Source organism: Nesoenas mayeri (assembly GCF_963082525.1).
Source record: "Nesoenas mayeri genome assembly, chromosome: 17".
NCBI lineage: Eukaryota > Metazoa > Chordata > Aves > Columbiformes > Columbidae > Nesoenas > Nesoenas mayeri.
Window position 1 is genome coordinate 2,657,981 of NC_137565.1, and position 22,445 is coordinate 2,680,425.

Genomic DNA, 22,445 nt, shown 5'->3' on the forward strand with positions numbered 1-22,445 from the left:
ATTATGAGCGTGGTTTTGCCACACCACTATCTAGAATTACTAACCCTAAATTACAGTCTCTTGTGTCCTCAATGACAAAGTGACCTGAAATTATTTGTTAAATCTTCCAATCTGGAGATATTTTAATGGTAGGATCATGTGACAAAATCAATTTTTTTTGTCTTTCTTTTGTTCTTGTGGGGATAATAGCTGCTTGTAATCATCATGGTTTCATTTGCAAGACAGTCTATTTGCTAAACTGAATTTTCAGGTTCAACTTTTTATATTAGAGAGTGGAAGTTCATTGGAGTATGTTGCTAGTTCTCTAGATAAGAATTAGAAAATGACATATTGATTAATTTAAAAAAAAAGGAGTGAAATGAAATCTATGACTACGATTTTATTTCTCCTCTGCTCTTTCAATGTTGTTGAATATTTTGGCACCATTTTCAATATATTTGATGTTAGATGGGGAAGTGTGAAAATGGAAATGCATTGGGTAAATGGAAAAACACCAACATTCCTGTTACTGAAACAAAACTAAATTATTATGACAAATATTATCATGAATATGGAAAGGAAGCAAGATTGTGTTTTCTTCTCCAACTGCCTTGCCGCAATGTCATGTTCCATACAAAGGAAATTCAGCAGCCTGCCTGTGACACTGAAATGTTAACCTCTGAAACCAATTTTATCTTCAGGAGACGCACAGCTCATTAAAAACATTAAAATACATTTCTACCATTCCCACACAAATATTTATTTTTAAATGCTTGTACCTATCTGGTTTAGGTCATCACATAATCCTAGAAATTACACCTAAAATGCTGATTCATTCCTGTACGTGCAGGATTGCTGCTTTGGGTGAAATTCTTAGCTTGCTGAAAGGGAGGTGCTAATTCCCCATGTGTTTTCACTGAGCAAGGATTCCACGCTGTATTTCTTAGTTATGTGCCCTGTACCCTTTTCTACGTCTTCTCGAGTGTTGTATGAAGTATGGCAGTGTGAGTACAGAGGGAGGGAGGGCTGTCAGCCCGGGTAACTCAGCACGCCGTGGCTTTGTGAGGGGCACGAATAGCTCAGAGCAGGGACCCGCTCCCCAGTGAATCTCTGGGTGTAGAACCATGAACCTGAACTGCCTCCCACATCCAGAATTTCCATAGCATTTGCTTTGTCAAGAGAGGTCTGATCTGGGCATGAGGTTTGGCTTTCAGACTGTGAGCATTTCAGGGAAATGGAAAAGCACAACTGCATCCATTCCTCCTTTTGATTCATTCTTGCTTGCTGTAGCCATGAACTGATGCAATCCTGCCTTTGCTAAGTAGACTACAGAGTAACATTGACATCAGGAAGAATGACTGAATTCAGGGGCGAGAACTAGAATTGTTTGACCTTTCATAGTCTCTTTGCATCAGCGATACAGAAAAGAATATTATAGCTCAAAGCTCTTGTTCCCTCAGGTTTCTTTCACTTTAATAATATTCCTGCATGGAGGTAATGAAAGTCTCTTTTCTGGTGAGGTCGTTTTTCTTCCTTTATTTCCTCTTACCATTCTTGACTTTGGAGATCATGGTCAGGACAATTAATAAAAACCTCAGAGTATGCTGGAGGAGCAGTATTTTCATCTCAGACACAAAGTTCCCCATTTCCATTGTATTTGTAATGTGTCTCATAAGATATCTGACCTGACTTTGTAGTACACCTACTCAGATAGCTTTGGAGAAACATTGGACTAATCCTCTCTATGTCCAAAACTTGCATTACTACCCTAAACTTCTAAGCTTTGCTATTCCATGGAGTGCTGTTCCTCCCACCAATGAAACACCAAAAAAATAAATATTGGCATTAATTTCTTCTGCACAAAAGTGTTTGATTGTGGTATTTATTCTGTTTACTAAGCAGCTTGTTATTACATAGACCATCAGTCAATGTGCTACTGAAACCTACACCACTCAAAGTCGTGAAGAATGTTACTAATACTTTGATTTTAAACAGTTACCTCTTAGAGATAGAAAAGTATAGCACCATCAGCGGGAGCTTGTAACAGAATAGATTGTTGTTATAAAAAGCTGATCATGTATAACAAGCATAAAGAAGCATGAATTCATTGACTTTGTGATCTCTTTATGGAATTCACTTACTCAGAAGGTCATCAAATTTTGTCTACTTGTCCTATTAGGGAAAAACTTGGTAAAATTGAAAGTGTTAATAGAGAAGATCTCAAAATGGATTAGTTGTTTTAGTTTCCCCCACTCACTGCCCCCTGCAACTTTGCATGTTTCAGTACTACTTGTGCTCACGCTTCGAAGGAAAAGAGATAAAATGATTAGGCTCTGTCTAACCCCTGAAATTGCAGTGATTTTGACCTGGTTTCTTTTAGAGCAATTCTAGATTGATATGAGCTAAGCTGAAGGACCTGACCTTTTGGTTTGGTGCATCTAAATGTGTTTAAAAACCCAATTCAGGCTACACTGGCACTTTTCCTTTCCCTCAGGAGCAAGACACAACGTCAGTACTTGTAGGTATAGCGTGACTTCTGGATCACAGAGCTTATCTGATTACCCTGTTCCCAGTATGGCACGTATTTCTGTGTTAAAGGCTTGCTGTCCATGATGGGTTGCAGGTCAAAGGAGTGTCAGAGCATTTCTGACTTTTTTACCATCATATTTTCATAATATATGGCATGTGACCTTTAAAAAGCTGGAGGAAATGAAGCAGTGTTCATCAACGATTCCGTGCTCATGGTAGGGTCTGGGTAACTGCCTCCTGACTTGCTCTGCCCTCCTGGGACCCCAAGGCTCTCTGGCAGCTGTGATGGGTGTGAAGTACGTGTTCTCCATCACGCCACGCTCCCATGGTGAAGTCTGAAGGAGAAGAAGAGGGAAAAGGCAGATTGGCGATCCTTTCTCTTTGTGAAACAGCTCTGAGATTTGCTCCAAAGGTCTGGTTAGCTGACAAGGACAAAGTGGCCCATGCTGCCTGCCAGCTGTGTCCAGCTGTGTGTGCCGTACTGCTGGTACTGCCTTGAGATGCTTAATAGGGTACAGCAGCCAGCCACAACCTTAGGAACCTTCTCTCCAGTCTTCTCTGGTCACAGATGTGCCTTTTCTGGTTGACTTTTTGCTTTGTCTGAGGTCTTTTTTTCTTTCTTTTCACAACCCTCACTTTACAGCACTGAAAGCCAGCTATTTATGGGTCATTTGGAAGTCTTTAGATGTTTCAGAGCATACCTGAATAGTTTCCTAAAACCTTAACTCATGTATCTGGAGGAGGGGGACAGTTTTGGCATATCTGTCTTGCACATATTCATCATGGGTTAACATACCAAAGGCACCTGCTGTCGCGGTTGAGACAGACAGGCGACATGGACCAAATTCTTTCAAGATGAAAGTAATAGATGCCATTTATTGCTACAAGTGCATTTTTATACAATTCTGCCAGTTCATGTGTCTTTTCACTATTGGTTACAAGTTACAGCACTAACATCTCATTGGTTAAACTTGCTATCATCCATGTTATTCTTCTATCCCCTTCTCTCTCACGGGTACATCTCTCCTCTCTCCGGATACTCCTTTACTCCTATCCTCCTCAAGGGTAAATCTTAGTATCTCAAGGCTGATCTCTACTCTCATATTTTCTGTCAAGGATTCCACAGACCCGCTGCAGTTTCCCACAACCTGCACTCAAAAAAGCAAAGATGTTAACACAGCTGACACTTCCCTTGACTCACATAGTGAGCAAATGCTGCTCAACAGATAGAACATGCAAAAACGAACCAAATCTCGTAGGGGCCTGGAGTGCTTAAATCCTTATTACTGGTAAACTGTGGTGATAAAGAAACATTGTACTAAAATTAAAGAAATATTCTTCAGAAATAAAAGCATTCTAGCACGTCCTCCAGAGTGTAATAGCAAATGTGGTTTCAGAGCTGGAACTTTTTACTTACAAATTGATACTTCATAAGATGTTTTAATCATTTTTCTCATAGAAAGCAATATTACACCATTTAGTTCTTAGAAATCTCTGTAATAAACATGCTAGCAGCTCATTAAGTCTCACTAAACACTTCTGTACCAGATAAGAGTTATTTCATGTTTTAAATAGATAAATGGGCACAGCATGCCTAAGTGAATTGTAGAAGATCATACATCATGTCAGCTGCTTCCGTGGCAAATTAGCACAGTGGCAAGTCCTCTCTTTGCAAAACAGAGGGCACTGATAGATTTTCATAGCAGGAATATGTTCTCTTTTTTAACCCCAAGCCCAAGGAGTGTGGAGTAAATCTGCTGTTTAACTGTGTTGGTTCCTTTGACTAACGCTTAGGGGACTATGTCACATCCAGTAAATTACTGGAAGAAGAAATCTTCACCAAGGTAACAGGTGCCAAATAAAATATATTAGTCAATAAAAAACCTATTAGAAAGCAAGTCCTTTTGATGTGATTTACAGTAGGGGGAAGTTACAAAACAGCAATTGAAAGGAAAGAAAATTGCACCATGAGTGGTAAACAGGACTGATATTTTGATGGTATATGTTGGTAAATGCAGGAAAAGCTATAAGTAGGTATTGGCCATGGCCTGTTAGCATTCATTCCCAGAGAAAATAGTACAGAATTTAAAAGGGTAAACACCAATGAGGCAGGAAGACTTACGTATTTGTTGTGGTCAGAGGCTCAGGTGTAGAGCCCATTTCCTGATTACTGAGCTTTCCACTGCACTGTGTGATCAGAAGGATTTTCTGTGGAGCAGGTTACTATTAGATATGTACAAGAACATGGGGATTAAGGAGGGGAAGTGTGGTCAATTAATAATGATTCTTGACAGGACAAATTAACAAATCCTAACAGACAACTGCTGTTTAGAACTTGCTGATTGTGATGAGGGAGCTAAACTCAATGCAGCGTCGTCACCTACTGGAGCACAAGACCAGCATTAAGAAAATAGTGGTTCCGTTCACCACTTGGCTGGTGGGTGACTGTGATAATGGCATCGTGCCTCAGTGTTTCCACCTGAGGAATGGGAAATGTAGTAATCTGTTGGTGAAGTAAAATGTGATTATTATTTTCAGGATCTATAATAAATCCAAACGCAAAATGCAAATGTTGACAAAAGAGATTTCTACTGCTACGAAACTAAAGCTATTTGCACAGTAGCCTGGAAGCAGGAAATCTCAGAAATTGCTCTGGCGGGGGGACTGGACTGGATGATCTTTCGAGGTCCTTTCCAATCCCTGACATTCTGTGATTCTGTGAGATCTCCCAGAGGTGATGCTGCTGAAGCATGTGCATACCTCACATGTTGGTTAAGCTTCTGGTCTGTGGCAGATCTCAGCCCTTCAGAGATTCACACTCACCCCAAAAAATAAGAAATGAGAAGGCTGCTTTGAAAAGATTATCTAAACTATGTTATATGCTTGTGTGTGGAGGGTGATGGGAGAAAATGAGGGCAAAAACCTGTCAGATTTAAGCAGCCCACTTTGTACTCTGAGAAAGGCAAGTGTCTTGCATTTTGAACTGGTGCTATGCTACTTGAATAAGAAGAGAATGTGGTTTGCTGCAAAGGAAGGCAGCACAAAATAAGTAATCTATATATTGAGCTGGTTTTCTCATTTATATGCTGTGTCATTTTATAATGTAGCACAATACTGCTAGAGCTACAGCTTCGTAATTAAGTGATTATTTTACACACATCTGCAGTACAGCATCTGTATTGCATTACATGGCTGATGTCCTCATGGTTTAAGTTTATATTAAGATGTTTTAGTGCCATATATGTGTTAGTATATTAGAGATGAAAGATATAAGTCGTTCTTTTTAAAAAAAGCAACTTATCCATTCTGTAAATGCATTAATGGATCTTCCCTCACCAAAAGAAAAGCCAGATCTCTGTGACTGCTAGAGGAACTTACAGACTAGGTTGTCATGTGAAAAAGAGACTGGAGTGAGTGAGAGTGAGAGCTGGCAACTCGTCTTCCTATCGTCCCCAAGAGAATTCATAATAATATTTGAGAATTCATAATATAAATTCATGAATTGAGATAACAAGGGATTAAACAGGTTATCCAGATTAGGTTTGTAATACAAAGCCATTTCATTGATTATAAAAGCTTCTTTCAACTCTGAAATGATTCACTAACATTTTTGCATAGTAAGCTGCTGATTCTTTCTCACTGGATCTGTTTGAGCAATGTCATCACATGCTGTAACAGGCTGGGTGAAAGGCAGGTAGTGAAACATGGAATGTCTAACAGGTAGCTACATTAATAATGGAACTCTTGAGTACTACCCACAAAACTGGAATGTTTTGTGGCGCTCTCCTTCCTCGTCCACTGACCTGTCCTGTGCATGGCAGACCCTTCAGAGCACCCATCAGAATGGACTTCACGGCTGGCTGGAGGGTGAGGACACTTGGGTTTCCCCTGTGTTTCTGCTGGCAGTGCTGCAGGGCACACACCGCTGGCTGGGTGTCTTCCTGTCTCTGGAGGACAGTGACACACACCTGTACTCTCCACAAGGGCAGGTGTCCTGGCCATGCTAATGTAATTCCCATTTACAGAGCAGAGTATGTGCTTTAAAGGAGACTATATAGTGCATTGAGGTTATGCTAAGAACGAGAATCCTTGTTGTTGTTAATTTTCTGTTGTGTAGCTTTAAAGTTGTTGTCTTACCTGCCTTGCATTCTGCAGGCTTAGGGACAGCAATATTACAGTATGTGTTACCAAAAAATACTACAAAATCAATTTGCAACCCAAGCACACAAGCCCAGTTTGCAAACCAGCTGGAAGCAGGGATAAGTGGTTCTCACCCAGTGACCCCTATCTCAAAGGCAGGTTGTTTTGTCATACATAAACAATCCTTTCCACCTCCCACTTATTTCCCCAAAATGATGAAAACTCAAAGCTCAGTGAAGGCCTCTCTTCCATTCTTATTTTGTAGCAGTCTATCTGACCATGCTGGAGTGTTTTTCAATTCAAACTGCTCCAGAGGTGAAAGCATTCCAAAACAGCATTTATAAAAGCCTTTCAAAAATTACTGTTTGGTGTATCTACAGTACACAGCAACAACAGTAAATTCTGACAACCACTTAGCAGAGATTATACATAACTACTTGAAATCCGTTTTCATTGCCATCTGTTCTCTGAATAAGAGGAACTGAGATGACTAAGGTGGATGCTACAAAATGCATAGAGCCGCTTACTGCTTGGAACTCTGCACAATTTACTAGGTTACTTCAGCTGGTATCTGAGAAGTACCGCAGAACAGTCATGAGCTGATATTGCAATCAACAGTAAATGTTTTCACTCATATTACATACTGCCTTTATGGTAGTTTGTATCCCAACATTAATAAAACATGGAATCTAAGTGCAAGAATTAATTCATTGCAAGAGCTATTTGAAGATGTCAGGCAATTAGTCACCCTTCTCTTCAGCTGAAAAGGTTCAACTCAATTTCCTATTGATAGATTGCTGCCAGGAATGCCAAATCAATAATGGAAAGCATTATGGGACTGTAACAAAAGGCCCAGTGCTTAATAACAGCAAGTGTCACTGTGGGCTTTGTTAGAATCTCCCTCTGTGGACTTGTTTTTCTGCGATGTGACATCCTGTTTGTACACAACCCAAGGCAGAACAGCCTGTGCTGACTGACAACATCGATGGTTTCTCCTTCAGGTTGCTCAGCTAGAGAGAAAAGAGTGGATTCACATCACCCAGACACAACCCCAAGTTTCTCATGCACCTCAGTCAGTTGCAGAGCTATAGAAAACAAGACATTTAAACCGGGCATGAAGCAAACGTTATTATCCTCGTTAGGTGTTTCTAGCATGAGAGTACCCAGGCATCCAAACAGGAAGACAGAATCATCCTATCCCAAAGAGTCCACTGGAGTTTTGTACCCCTGGCCTTCACCTAAAGATTGTCAAAATCAATCAAATTTATTTAATAGGTCTAACTTGCAATATAATGCTTGATGCAACGTCCTGATGCCCAATTGATATTATTATATATACTCCAAAAGTTCATTTGGTGTTGGTGAGCCTTTCTGTAGATCTTCTCTGCCTTTGTTTCCCAAATGGGAAGTGAAGCCATGGTGTGGTCCTGTCCCAATCTCCTGCTCTTTCTTGATGGACTCCCTGGATGGACTCTGGATACGATTCATCCTCTTGCTCTCTTTGGAGCTGCTGAGGGAACATGTTGTCAACTGCTGGTTCTCTGTGCCCTGCTCAGCCCTTGTGGGACTGACCCTGGTAGGTGAGCATGTTCCTTGTCTTGTGATAGTTCATGGCTCCTGATTTCCCTCTTGTAAAAGCCCTGCTCTTGCTGCTCCCTGACCCCAGATTTGGTGTAATATTGATAGTCTATTGAATGAATCAACTCACATTAGATGTAATCAAGTCAATTAAGCTATTCTAGATCTGTGTGAAGGTCCAGGGTTGTATCTTAGATTATCCGTCAGTTTAAAATGTTGAAGCAGCCAGTGGTTACTTTAGAAGATGCTGTCAAGCATGCCATATTGGATTTCTTCCTGCCATACTGCAGTAAAACAGCTGTTATCTAATGTGACATTGAGTGTTACAAAGGTGCTTAGTGATGTACACGCATGTGATGTATGTGTGTAACTCCATTAGCACTAATGGGAGTTAATGGGTATAGCCTACTAGAAGAGAAGAGGCTATTTCTCTAAGTGTCAGAGACTAATAAAAATGCCATTTCAATTTGGATGTCCAACCTTCAATTTAGGCAGCAAGTGCTTCAGATGAGTCTTGTGACAGCTACAGCACCATAATTAACTTCAGGCTCAAATGCATTGTTTATACTATTTCAATAGCTTATTCATGTGATTTAAGGTCTCCCTTCCCTTCTGTGACTTGAGGAAACATATTCACTTGCATTTACGAGTTTTGTTGGTCTACTGTATTACATAGTCCTATACATATCAACTTAAAGGCTTGATACTCGCATGTATACCTGATTTCTTGATTTATTTTTTTTTTAACTGAATATTTTAAACACGATAGATGAATTCATTTTCTTGCCCCTTGGCAGAACAAACTGGATTCAATTTGTGACAATTGTCGGTGCTGTGCATAATCCGCAGAGTTGTTCACCAAATACAGCGGGTGCTGAAAGCGGTGCGCGGCCAACCGAGAGCTTACGGGCTGCAGATGCTTCAGACATCCCGCTCTTTCGAATTGTTCATTCTGTAACAATGTCACTGAAGCCAACAAGAGTCTTGCCGCCGGTTCAACACACTTTGGTCTGTTTTAAAGGTCCGTATTACACAGTATTATAAAGCTATTTAAATAATGCACCTGACAAACTCTTAGAAGCAGTCCTTGCACAGAAGTAAAGAGTAGTTATTGTTTAGATTTAGTGCGTGTACAAGTGACATAGTGATCAGCAAGGAGTCTTTCTGCACCTCATTCATCAATTCTAATCCTTCATTACATTTCCTACACTCACTGCTCCCCTCCACCCACTTCCCACTCCTATAGTTGGCAAGAGAAACTAGTGTTCCATGCAGAAATACCATCCCTGTGGAGGAATGTCTGAATGTACTATTAGATATGTGCACTTTTTTCAGAATCAGGGCATGAAAAAAGGATAATGAATGTTAAGCGAAGTTAAAAACAGGTTTAGAGAGAATTAAAAGACAGAAATGTAAGATTAGGTTAACTCACACTTGGAGGGATTAAGAGACTTTCATTTGTCCTTTGATCTCATTTGTGTTGCTGTAAAGATCTTTAGGGTCCATGCCATGGAGGATTACCGCTGTTCTAAATTATTGTTCGGATTTGCAGTGATGGATTACATGCAGAAAATGGTCTACCATGAAAATTGCAGAGATACCCTACTCATTTCAGCCTCCTGTTTAAAACTGAAGCTCCCGATCCCAGCAAGCGCTCTCCACTTGATCAGCCACCACACTATGTGAACACAAATCATTGTTTCCTGCTTAGTTTACATGGTGGTTGAAAGCAAGGAGAAGATGTCTGGTTTCACTGCATGTGGACAGGGTATAATCCAAGTTTTATAGTGAAGGGGTAGAACTTCTAGATAAATGCAACCAGCATATCTGGCTTTTTCTGACCGTTGCCCTGGAGAGTTTCACCTGCAAGAGATGGAAGAACTTGAATGTGTTTCTCACAGGAAAAAGCTGATGGTGGGATGTGTCCTGACCTGCTGTGAATTGGCAAAATGTCTATAAATGGAGTCACAACAGCTTTGTATCTGGCCCAGCTTTGGCCACAGATTACTACAGAGATACTCATAGAAATGACTCATAGGCACATAGCACAACTGAGGATAGGTAGAAGTAATCTTTTTCTGCTGTCTATCACTGTGCTGATTTTTAACATATTCTGCCAAAATGTTCCTCGTCTTTTCACTTAAATGCTTGTGTATGCAATATGTAGTAACAATTAGCTAACATTTAGATCCTTTTTATGATTGTATTCCCAACTCTTTTTTTTTTAGAATAGCTCAAAAAACATGTGATATTATTTAGCTACTGAGCAGCTTATTTAATGGTATATGTTTCACATTTTGAGCTCATGAAGTCATAAATTTAAATCCCTGGCAGGATCAACTTGCCCTTCATCTTTCAGAGGTAGAGAAATTGAATTCCATGCAGTTTAGTGTGCAAGTCATTTGGATGAGACCTTATTAAGCTAAGGTCCTGCTGGTTTTGTATAGATATTACAGATTCTATAACACTTCCCATCAAGGTGGAGGTTTTGCTTTTGAGCCTTCAGTGAAATATTCACTCCTCGTCATACAGAGTGCCATGTCAAATGGTTACTTTCCTTTCACCCCAAAAGTGGTGTAATTTATAATGCCTGAATAATGATGTGGGTTTCTTTCAAAGGAAAGCTCCTATAACTATCATTCCTACAAAGACTTAGCAACCTGCTTAATTTTATACGTTGCCAGCACTCCCAAAGTGAGTAGTCTCATGGTTTCTGGCTGAAGAACTTGTGTTCTCTCTGAACCACTGCAAAGAATTAAAATCTATGTGAGCTGTGGTTGCAGTATCAATATGTAACTAAATTTCAGTAAAATACAGGAAGGTGCACTGACTGAAGGAAAACTGTATGAGAGGATTCCTATGATTCTGTAAGTACAGGGCGGAGGAGCAGGATTAATAAAATAAGTGAAGGCAGGATTAATGAAATTAATAAGTGCAAACCAAGGTGGTATCAGGTTGGCAGGCTGGGTGCTTGCAACTGGGAGCAGTTGCACTCTGTGGGATCATTTGACAGTAGCCCAGGTTTGTGTTTCTGTTGGCAGGATCATGTCAGCTTAGCACATCATAGCCTAATGGGAGTCACAGGTGTATGTGAGGGTTTTATTCCTTTGCAGAAGGAATAGATCACACGAGCCCAGCTGAACTGGTGTCACTGGAGTCAGGGAATCCCTTTCCTTCTGCAAGGAATACTGAGAATTAACCATGGAGAGATCAGAGCCTGCTTGCTTTTTCTTCCAAGTAATTGTGAATATCTTTTCTTTAGCAAGATTCTGGCTGAAATGAATTAAAATTCCTACCTCATCCATGAGCTATTTAAAATAATTTAGATTTTAAAGCAGCAACTGATTGGATCCTGCTAGATTTTTCTAAGCAATCAACCTTATATTTTGCCATAGTCTCTTTTTTCCTTCCCCTTAAAGCAAGAACAGGCAGCGAGCGTGAGTCAGTCACTGTATCTTAATAGCTGTATGCCTAATAATGATTGCAGTCTAAAATTCATATCACAGGTAAATTCACAGAACAAATTGGCATAATCCAACTTTGAAAGGTGCTGGAGAGTTTCCAGATAATATGGAGGTTTTGCAGACATAAAGTTTGTCAAGATAGTCTTTTGAAGTCTCTCAGAGAGTTAGGAGCTAATTAGACAATGTGCTGGGAAAATACTGATCCCCATCTTACTGATCTCTGGCTGAATTACTCAAAGCATTAAAAAGTTGATAGGTAGACATGTAATTTCTTTTGTCTTCAAACATTAATTTAAGAAGCAGTATATGGACTCTTAATTTGCCTGTATACCCTTCTGTCTGGATCATTACTAGAGATTTCTGCTTACCTCCTGGAGGTCCCTCCTGGCTGAACAGCAAGGATGCAGCTGCTCGTTAAACCTCTGAAAATCACTAAGCTACAACAAAATGTGAATGTAGGGGTGATGGCAGGGTGTGCACCAGAAGTCTTCTGAATGTAAGTCTTCATATATGGTTACATAAGGGGTTGGCTAATACCAGATGTAATGCACATTGTGCTAACAGCTGAGCTATTTGTGTTTTCTTTCCTGTTGAACTGTAGGACTAGCTTACATCTGTTACCTTGCAGTTGTCTGTAAGACATATAGAAGAGGAAAATGCATGGAAAAATTACTAAACCAACCCAGAGGATGAAGTTAATGGTGCCTCGCCTTTATAAGCGGGATTCACAGACTATCAGAGTTAAGCAAAAAATGCCTCATGATGGCTTCATGTAGTTGTATTACAGGGCATTGTGGTACCAGCATCAGACAAATTTCCGTTTTCTTTTTCAAGGCCAACCTGTTACAAGAACCCAAACCAGGGGAGCAGTGTTTATTCACAGTCCCAACCTGCTCAGAGGTTTGTTCCACTAACTTCTTCAATTACCAGGAGATGTTGATATGCTGCTCCTTCTAAGCCAGTTTTTGAGGATGGCTTGGAAACTCAGCCTCAAACCATGTGGTTTATTATTTGTCTTCTGTTTGTTTAAAAAGACAATCTCACCAACACCACAGAGTAAAAACGCCAGACTTATAAAAAGGTCATTAAGCTTTTGTTGCCCTTTAAAGGCTTTAACGTTTTAAGTGTTTGCCTTGTCTCCTTGCCTGGTGCTCAGGGAAGTGCTGAGCCTAATGAAGAGCTTACTGAAGCTTTGCAAGTTATCCCCTCCAGGTTGCTGTCAAATCACCTGCTCCGCCTTCAGGAACAGGGAAGCTGCTAAAATATCAAACATGCTGAGGAAAACATTGACAGAACTGAAAGAAAATAGTCAAGATTTTATTAATACTGACAATTCTATCTAATAGTCTGGAGATCTGGGCAGTGTCCTGCCAAGTAACTTTTCTTCCCTCCTGTTGTCTTCTTGTAAAACGGCTACTTATGATTATTTTCTTTATTTTTCTTTCAATTTAAACCACCAAATATGCTCCTTGTGTACTTAATACGTAATGTCTGATGGATCTCCAACTGAAAGCTTCTTCATTCTACCATAATATAAATAGCAATTGTTTGTCTATCCAGGAAAATATTACTTGCAAAATTTATGCTGATAAGTTCACAGAACAGCTTTCTAGGAATCAAATCTTGACCCATATCTAATGCTTCCAGCATGGGTATCAGTGCAATGAAATGCATTTGCTCAGAAGACAGGGGAAAATAAATACTTCCCTAATGAGGGACTTGTATTTGAGAAACTCTCTCTTTTCCCGCATGAAGAAACCCCTCATTGTTAGTCAAGATCTGCCAGGGAGACAGAGATGCCTTTCAAAGGGGAGGGTTTGCTGACTTCAAGGTACTGTTAATTTGTGTGGAAGATTTTTAAACAGCAGTTCTGTAAGGATTTATAAAAAGGAGCTATCTGCATTTTCTATTCCTGGTGGTTTCTATCGCTCATCCAAGTTGGTCCTTTTTCCTTTGCTTTTAGCAACAATAATTGAAGAAATACTTCATTCTGCTGCCCGTTGTTGCCAAGATTTGTGGCAAGAGATTGAGGGAAGGAGTTCCTAACAAATAAGTGATTCAGCTGGTTTTCCTTCTCATAGCAAACCCATATTGCACTGATAGAGCAGGGGATATTTTTCTGGTGTTTTTTCCTCAGGTTTTCAGGAAGGTTTCTCAGTGTTAGCTGAGAGATGGGTGCCCTCTTCCTCCCATTTAGAAAGTCTGAGGGAAAATCTATTTAAAGAAACACACTGCAGAAAGATGGGGAAGGTAAGATGACACTAAACACAATTCAGATGATGGTTACTTTCTTCATCCATTTCTAAGTCATGTCAAGTTTGACACCATTTGCACACCAGAAACAGAGGAGTAAATAGCATATATTATAGAAAGAAACATAGATTTCTAAATACAGGTTTTGTTCTACTTGCAGGTCCAAATTGGGTGGCTAATTTAGAAACAAATCTTTCCCTTCTGCGCAAAACACTGTATTTTGGGGAAAATGCAGTAGTACTTTTCTACAGGGGACCTAAAGAACAAGGGATTAACTTTATATTTCTTTTGTCTTCACTAAAATATTACCTTAAGCTGCTTTTGCCCACAGTGCGGTAAATAATTAGAGGTATTAGAGGCATCCAAAGTATGAAGTCATTATTGGATTCGGGGTCAGTGGTGCCCCTCTGACTAGTCATTAACAGCCTTTACTGAGTACATTGGCTTTTGTGGCTTCTTCATTTAAAAAGTAGCTGAGTGTCTGTACATTTCCCATTCCCTTTCCACAGGAGGGGCCCCTGTCTCCTCAGGAAAACAGTAATTGTCTGAGGCAAATCAGTGATGCAGTCGTTCATCCTTTGCAGATCAGTGTATGACTTATTTGTCATCTTCGGTATCAACAGATCCACAAAGAATGCTGAGTGGATTTTTGAGTTGTCAGGCTACAGTAGTTGGTTGTTTGCTTTTATCATTTCATCTCTTTGTGGTAGTTCATGTCCACTGTATTCCTAAGGTATAAATAATTCAGTTGTATTGATATGAATTGTGTCCTTTTTCAAACACAATGAAATGTGAAACAAAGAACCAGTTAATCCAGCAACACTGTGCTTCCTTCATCAAAAATGAAGGTGATATTATGGATGGCTGCCATAGAACATAAGAAATATCCCTTCTAATCTGCAGAAAGCAAATTGTAGAGACAAGACAAAGTCCCAAAGGCTATATGAAATTAGAGCTAGGCTGGTGATGTATTATTGCATAGATATATATAGATTTGTAACTACCTTGGCTTAGGGAGCAGGGCAGAGCTAAGTCAAGACTGTATAGTTTATGGGCATAGTCTTTAGACATCAACAGACTTATCCTGATTTATGCCACTGAAGGACCAGGTCCAGTATGGGTGAGAACTCATGTTGCTGGGACTCTTCTCTTATTGCAGAATTGCTTCATTTTCTTACAGCACTTAAAGTAATTTAGGACCAAATTCAGTTTTCATTTACAGTAATGTAGCCTGAGAGCTGCAGGGATGCAATAGCAAAAATGAGCAGATATTGATCAAATATTTCTTTGGGTTTCACAAAAATAAGTACGAGCTGAAACAGAACAAGGTATTTGTTAAGTATAAAAATAGGTAGAAAAAGTACATGTGTTTTCTTCTAATTGAAACATTTCAAACTAAAACCATGAACAAACAAAAATAGGTCAGGCTCTGATACATTTTTATTTCAGCATCTTTAGATGTTTCAAAGCAAATGGACTATACAGGAACGGAGAATCAGACAGTGGTCCATCTAATCCATTATCCAGGGAGATACTTCTAAAGAAGACAAAAAAACCCTTCCCATATAATCTGTTGTTTGCAGTGATCATATGTGTTCTTATCATATCCTCCCTTTGTTGATGTCCATAAATGCATATTTCCTTTTTAATACTGTCCTCTATAAAAACCACAGTTGTAAAAGGACAATTTCACCAACGAGACCTGTAAGTTGCAGTCATAATTCAAACTCTCTCTGCTAAGGAAGCTGCAGTATGTTTTGTTTTCGTAAGAATGTTAGACTATTTTTCTCCTTTTGTCAAGTGTTTCCTTTGTCCTGAAATACCTATAATTGCTACTTACTCTTGGCTGCTGGATTTTCTTTTCTGATAGTAGCAGTAGAAACTTTAATTGGTTTCACCTTGTAGAGGGAGTGACACTTCTCTCCATCCTTTAAGGGCTGTATTTCTCAATTATATCACTTTGAATATTTAGTTGGGAGGCAGCTCCCAGCTGCAGTTTAAATACAGCAAGTTATCTCAGGCATTATAATGACAGGTGATCCCCTTTTTATGTGCACATGGGCTGTGGTGGATTTTACAGGGTCAGATCATCCCATTCCATGTACATTTCTTATGCCTTTGTATTTCTCTGTGCAAGTCTTAAGGTTTTCTGCCTAGTTCAGACTGAATGTTGCAGGCTGGCTCATAGATGCAAATTGCAAGATGCTTTCTTCTGTTCCTGGATGTCTCTGAAGAGCCAAATGAAGTAATCAGTGAGGAATTCAGCTCTCAACTTGCCCGCTGACTAAGGACTTGTTCTGAGGTTTTTTTCTGGTTCCTTTTTTATGTGGAGCTCTTTTGTTCTTGCTAGAAAAATATGACAAACTTCTCTATTTAGTGTTTGTTTTTGCTAGAGAGGCCTTCCTCCATTAGTGAACGAGCATATCCCTGACTTTATGGTCACTCAAAACTATACAATTTGGATCACAGTCTTCAAAATCCAGAAGAGGATGTCAGAGAAGCATCATGAAAATGAGCATCAGACCAATGGGCTGGAATGATGAATTAAATAAAAATGCATCCAATTCATAATCAAAACAACGCTGTTTGTGATTTACTCGCTGTTTATCATCAGGAGTATCTCCTGTTCAGCAATGCATATAGCTTGATTGATAACATTGTCTGCTACAAATCCATCCTGCCTCTTGGTTCCAGGTTATTCGTCTTTGTTTTGATCAACTGTAAAGCCCAGTACATTGGCTCCTATTGTATTTCAGCTGTTTCATCTCTCATGTTCCTTGTTTCCTCCTCTTCACACCAGTTGTGCACATCCATCGAAAAGTGGAATTGTTTCATACTAAAAATAAAACTAAAAGGCCCTGAGGATTTCAGCCTCTGTTGCACTCACAATTGCTCACCCTTTCCAGTTGCTGAGCAATCATCATTTAACACAGAAGTGAAGTCAGTTTTCCTGAAGAAGAAAAAAAGCTTGATGACAGAATGTGTTTTCCTGTAAATCACACAGATGGAGTGAGACACAGCGATTGTAATGCAGGGCTGACATTCTCTTACACTGTACAGCCATCTAATATCGGTTGCCATAAACACTATAAATCAATGCGTGGTGTAACTGCAATGTGGTTTAAACCACCAGACTCTGAACCTGATGCGAGGTGCCAGTAATAAAACATTTTCCTCTACCTCAGTCACTTGTTTACAGCTTGTTTGCCGGCTTTCTGAACTTCCTCATGGCTCACACTTGACATCAATTGGTGTGGCAAAGGAAGCATAAGTGAGGAGTAAAAGGGACTTCCCAGCCATTGAACTTGGCCATGGCTGAAGTAGATTGAAATTGCCTTAACAAGCAAAACCAATATAATTTTTTTCTTTTTATGCTAGAAATAATTTTAAGAGTTGGTGTTTTGATGACTGGTATTAGAAACTCATGTGACTTAAAGCTGAAATCTCTGAGTACTCATGGCTTTTAATGTTTCTGTGACATTTTTCTTAGGAGCTGGGTAGGTCTTTCATCTGCAATGCCTGGGAGCAAATGGATGCCTTCAATGGTTTTTTACTGGGTTTGGATTAACATTCAGGAGCATAGACATAAAAAACTTTACCTGGGCCTCTCATTTCTTGGTGTTTGGCTTGAGAGAACTGTCTGTGTTTGAATTCTCTGTATTTGTACTTGTGTGACTACATTTGACTCTGCTCCATTCCTGATCTGGATGTATTGAATAGGCAATTGGGTGTCAGCAGAGTATCGGCAAACTCTGCTGTGACCGAATGGTGACATGAAGAATGGTGACAGCTCTCCGAAAGATAACAATAATAAAAATAAAGTAGCCGACTTCTGAAATCTAAGATGCAATATAGCTCAGAAAAAAAACCAATTGAAGTTTGTCTCTCTCCTGTTTTCCCTTGGTTTCTAGATTTTGATTCTCTCTAACCAAGGGCATGAGCAGTGTGTACAATAGTTCTGTGGTAGCTGCTGCTACTAAACTCCTGAATTATTTTGACCCCCAGATTTTTGTTGCAATTTGGAGTGTCTTTCTCCTGGAGAAATGACACTTAAAAAGATCTAGTCATCCAGGTACCTCCTAGCACTGATTTAAAAGCCATGGAGAGTATCCTTTTATCAGTATGTCCTGTCAAGGTACAAGATATCTGAACTGTAGTGGAGAACACAGCATATTTCTCTTCCTACCACATTTCATTTTCTTCTAAATACCTGTGGCTACCTGACCATCCAAAATGTGAACAAAGACACACTTAAAGTCTTGTGGGACTGGAGAGACAAACCAGCATAAGCTCCTATGAGTTCCCTGGTCCACTGAATCACTGAGCCCTACCCTCAGTTCACTGGGCAGAACATCAGGACCAACATCCACTGGATGTAGGTTTGCATTGCCCGTAATTAGAGAAACACAGCAGCTAATAAAGCGGAAGATTAGTCACCTGAGTCACAGCGATCTCCTTTTAAAAATTTCTTTCTCTTTTTTATTGTCCCTCATCACAGATTAGCAGCAACTGCTAAGCAGTGGGGGGGTTGTAGGCTGCTGTTGTGAGTTGTCAGCAGTTATTTTTCAAGTGTTCTTTTAAAAAATAGATGATTTTTCTGTTTTCCAAATCTCTTTTTCTTAAAGCTGGGCAGAATTCTTTTCTGCTTTGTGTCTCTTTACATTCAAGCTGTAAGACACTGACAGAGAAGAAACTATTTCAGGATAAAAATAGGCTCTTTCCATGGGGGTCTGTCTTTAAAACAGTTACAGCCTTTGCTAGGAGAATGCATTTTACTGCAATTACTTCACCTCTCTCTGTAGTATTGAAATGTTTCTTCTCCTATCTTCATATCTAAGCAGAGGTAGGATAGCCATGAGATGTAAAGGCAAATAAAATTAGCTATATTTATAGCAGCTATTAGTGACACGTTCCAGAATTATGACACTTGGGCAAAATAAAGCTGCTCAGAGTTCACTATTTGTCAGCTGCTGCTGGAAGCCTGTCTGTGACCTGCTACCAGGGGCTGGATTAGCTTATTAAACATCACCGCCGAAGCAGGGGAGGGGGAAAGACTTGTATTTTCAGGGTGGATTTTAATTCTTGGTATTGGAGGAAAATGAGGAATTTCAAAATCAATAATTTACAAAGACACTTTAATCTTTACAATGATTAAAAGCTGAATTATAAAGACAAATTAACAGTTCTGGAATTCTCTTAAAGCTCTGCAAAACAATCCTTCCTGGCCCTCGGGTGTGTATTTTGGGGATTTTCACCATGCCTGTCATTTATCACTTGCATAAGTTATTGTGGTGAAAATAGTTACTGTAACTTATCTTTTTTTCCTAAATGTAATTTAATACAAGTGAAACACTGCTATTTCTTTTTTAAAAGGGTTATATGATATGACATTCTTCAGCATTGCAAATAAAAGCTTTGGTTTGCCTTAAGTATAATATGTACTGGAGAAAATCCTAAGTAAGTTAACCATGGCATGATTTATTGCTCCAAATTTCATGAAAATTGATTCAAATAGCTGAACTTTGGTGCCAAGTGGAAGTGATGGAAAACATCAAACACTGTCTCTCCAAATTACTGGCTGTCTTGCTGGGTCTCTGGTTTAGGTGTCATTATTCAAGGTTCTCACCCATTGCTGTAAGACAAAATTCCGAAGACCTTCTGTGTCCCAAAGTACACGACCAGTTTTCCATAACTCCTTTATCAAAAATGCAAGTCAATGCTGAGCACTTCTATCACATTCCCAGCCTGAATATGCTTTAATTTTTATTATTGTTGACCCCTCTGCTGGTTTCATTATATCTACATATATATATTTAGACCTGATTATAAGTCCTTAAAATGAAGGAATGTAATGATGAGAAAATATGAAACCACTTGTAAGCTCCTCATATATCAGCTGGATCGTTACAGCATTGTGTACGCAGGTTTTGAATACAGAATGATGGCAATAGGCTTTTCATTTTACATCATGGTTAGAAAAAAAATCCCCCGGTGGAAATGAATTGAAAAGATATAATAAAAATGAAATAACTCCCACGTTTTGACTTAAACTGACAAAAGCAGGGAGATTCAAAGGCTGGTCCCCGCTATTTTTTCACCGCACTGTGAGCGTTCATTGCACAATACATTACAGTGCTTAGGACTGCGCTGTGCTCTGAGGTCTTTTTCAAAGTTAAATACAATAGGATGAGTTAATAAGATGGAGTGACAACTTCAATTTAGAAGTTCCTTTTTACTGGTTATTTACAAGTATCACGTTTCTAACAGCTTATTGTAGAGCTGAATATATAGATTTAACTCTCCTGTAGTCCTTATGGTCCACAGCTATCAAAGATCTTTAGAAAGAATGATAAGTGACATTCAGTTACATTTGTGAAATGTGAGACAAATTAGGAGCCCCAGCAGCTTTGACTTCCAGTTAAGATGTGGAATAAGTTGCCAGAAGCTTTTGAATATACAGCCTTTTTATTTATGCAGAAGGCAAAGAATGAGTGAAGTGACTTGCAAGAAGGTTACACAAGAGAAACAGAACCGCATCCCTGTTATTTTGCCTCTGAGCCCAGGATTCCAGCAAGATGTGAACAGTGCCTGTGTGCTGGTAAATGCAATCAGGCCACACGAGTCTGTAGCAGTTTAGCAGCTGGGCGTTCTATCGGTAGAAGTCATGGAAAATAAAATCAAATTTCTTCCATTAGACGCTGGGTGAATGGGATTCCGAGCACTTCATCTTTTCTCTGAAGCCAGTGGTAGTTCTACCATATCCTCATTTCATGTTGGTAACCGCAGTGTTGGTATAAGGTTAGTTAAAGAGAGATGCCTGTTGATGGTCACCTTGAATCAGGCCTTATAATAATGAGGACTATTAAAGCAGTAGAAATTTAGGATTCCTCAAGTTAACTATGATAGCTACAGAACATTTTCCCTGCCATGTACATTTTATTGAATATGCATGACAGAAGATATGGTGGAAAGAAGTGAGATTAATTAGATTCTGCTGAGCCAAATGGCATTTGACACACATTATACAATATCTGCATATGTTATTACAACTATGAGTAAGTAAATGCCATTTCTCATTTCAATTTGCAGCATGGTCCATTTTGAAGCACAATAATTACATAGACACGACATCTGTGAGTTTTTTCAAAATGTCAAGAGATGCAGATTTTTATTTACTTGTGGTTTTAATTGTTTCTTGTCCACTCTGTTGGTTACATGCCCTTGTGATGGAAGGAGCAGTGTTAAGTGAGGTCTGCATGCAAATTTTGTTTTGCACAAAATTATCAAGTTGGTTTTCATTCCCATTATCCTTATATTTGTCTGACAAATCTGTCAGTTCATAACAGGTACTAAATTGTGACCAGGTCTTTTCTTCTCTCGGAGTCTTCTAGTTTATTCTCTCCACTTTTGTTTCACAGAATCCCAGAATGTCAGGGGTTGGCAGGGACCTGGAAAGCTCATCCAGTGCAGTCTCCCCATGGAGCAGGAACACTCAGATAAGGTTACACAGGAAGGTGTCCAGGCGGGTTGGAATGTCTGCACAGAAGGAGACTCCACAACCTCCCTGGGCAGCCTGGGCCAGGCTCTGCCACCCTCACCGGGAACAAGTTTCTCCTCAAATTTAAGTGGAACCTCTTATGTTCCAGTTTGCACCCATTGTCCCTTGTCCTATCACTGGTTGTCACCGAGAAGAGCCTGGCTCCATCCTCCTGACACTCACCTGACACTCATTAATGAGGTCACCCCTCAGTGTCCTCTTGTCCAGCTCCAGAGCCCCAGCTCCCCCAGCCTTTCCTCACACGGGAGATGCTCCACTCCCTGCAGCATCTTGGTGGCTGCGCTGGACTCTCTCCAGCAGTTCCCTGTCCTGCTGGAACTGAGGGGCCACAGCTGGACACAAGATTCCAGGTGTGGTCTCCCCAGGGCACTTTTGATGAAACTCTTCTGGCCTGAGAGGGAAACTTTATTTCCTCTCAGGGAATATTGGACCATTGTTTGCTGTGCTCATCCACTTGAAGCAGAAGGAAATTACGCTTCTTAAGAACTACTCCATCCTCTTTGCACAGCATTGTTCAGCTTAAAATCAACACATTCTGTTCTTAACACACGGTGCTTACAGGATCTCCCAAAATGGCAAAGCACATTCAGTCTCTGGTTTAACCTATGATATTTCCTAGGTATGCATTTACTCTTCGGCTTCAAATTCTACTTAATGTGCATGTAAGACACCTCATTTGTACTATGCTTGTCAGGTGTGAAGGTGAAATACCACATTTAACGGACTCTCTTAGAGACCGCTGGTTTCTTTTAAATACCACTGAGAGAGCTTCATCTCAAAGCCCATATGATCCATGTATCTCTCATGAAAGTTGCAGGAATTGCCTCTGAAGATCAAAAGAAATTAGATGTGCCCAAGCTACTATGTGATGTTGGTTGAGGAATATACTATTGCAGCACATGCTGCTATATATAGGTATCTATAGGACTGTAGCGACCCTGCCC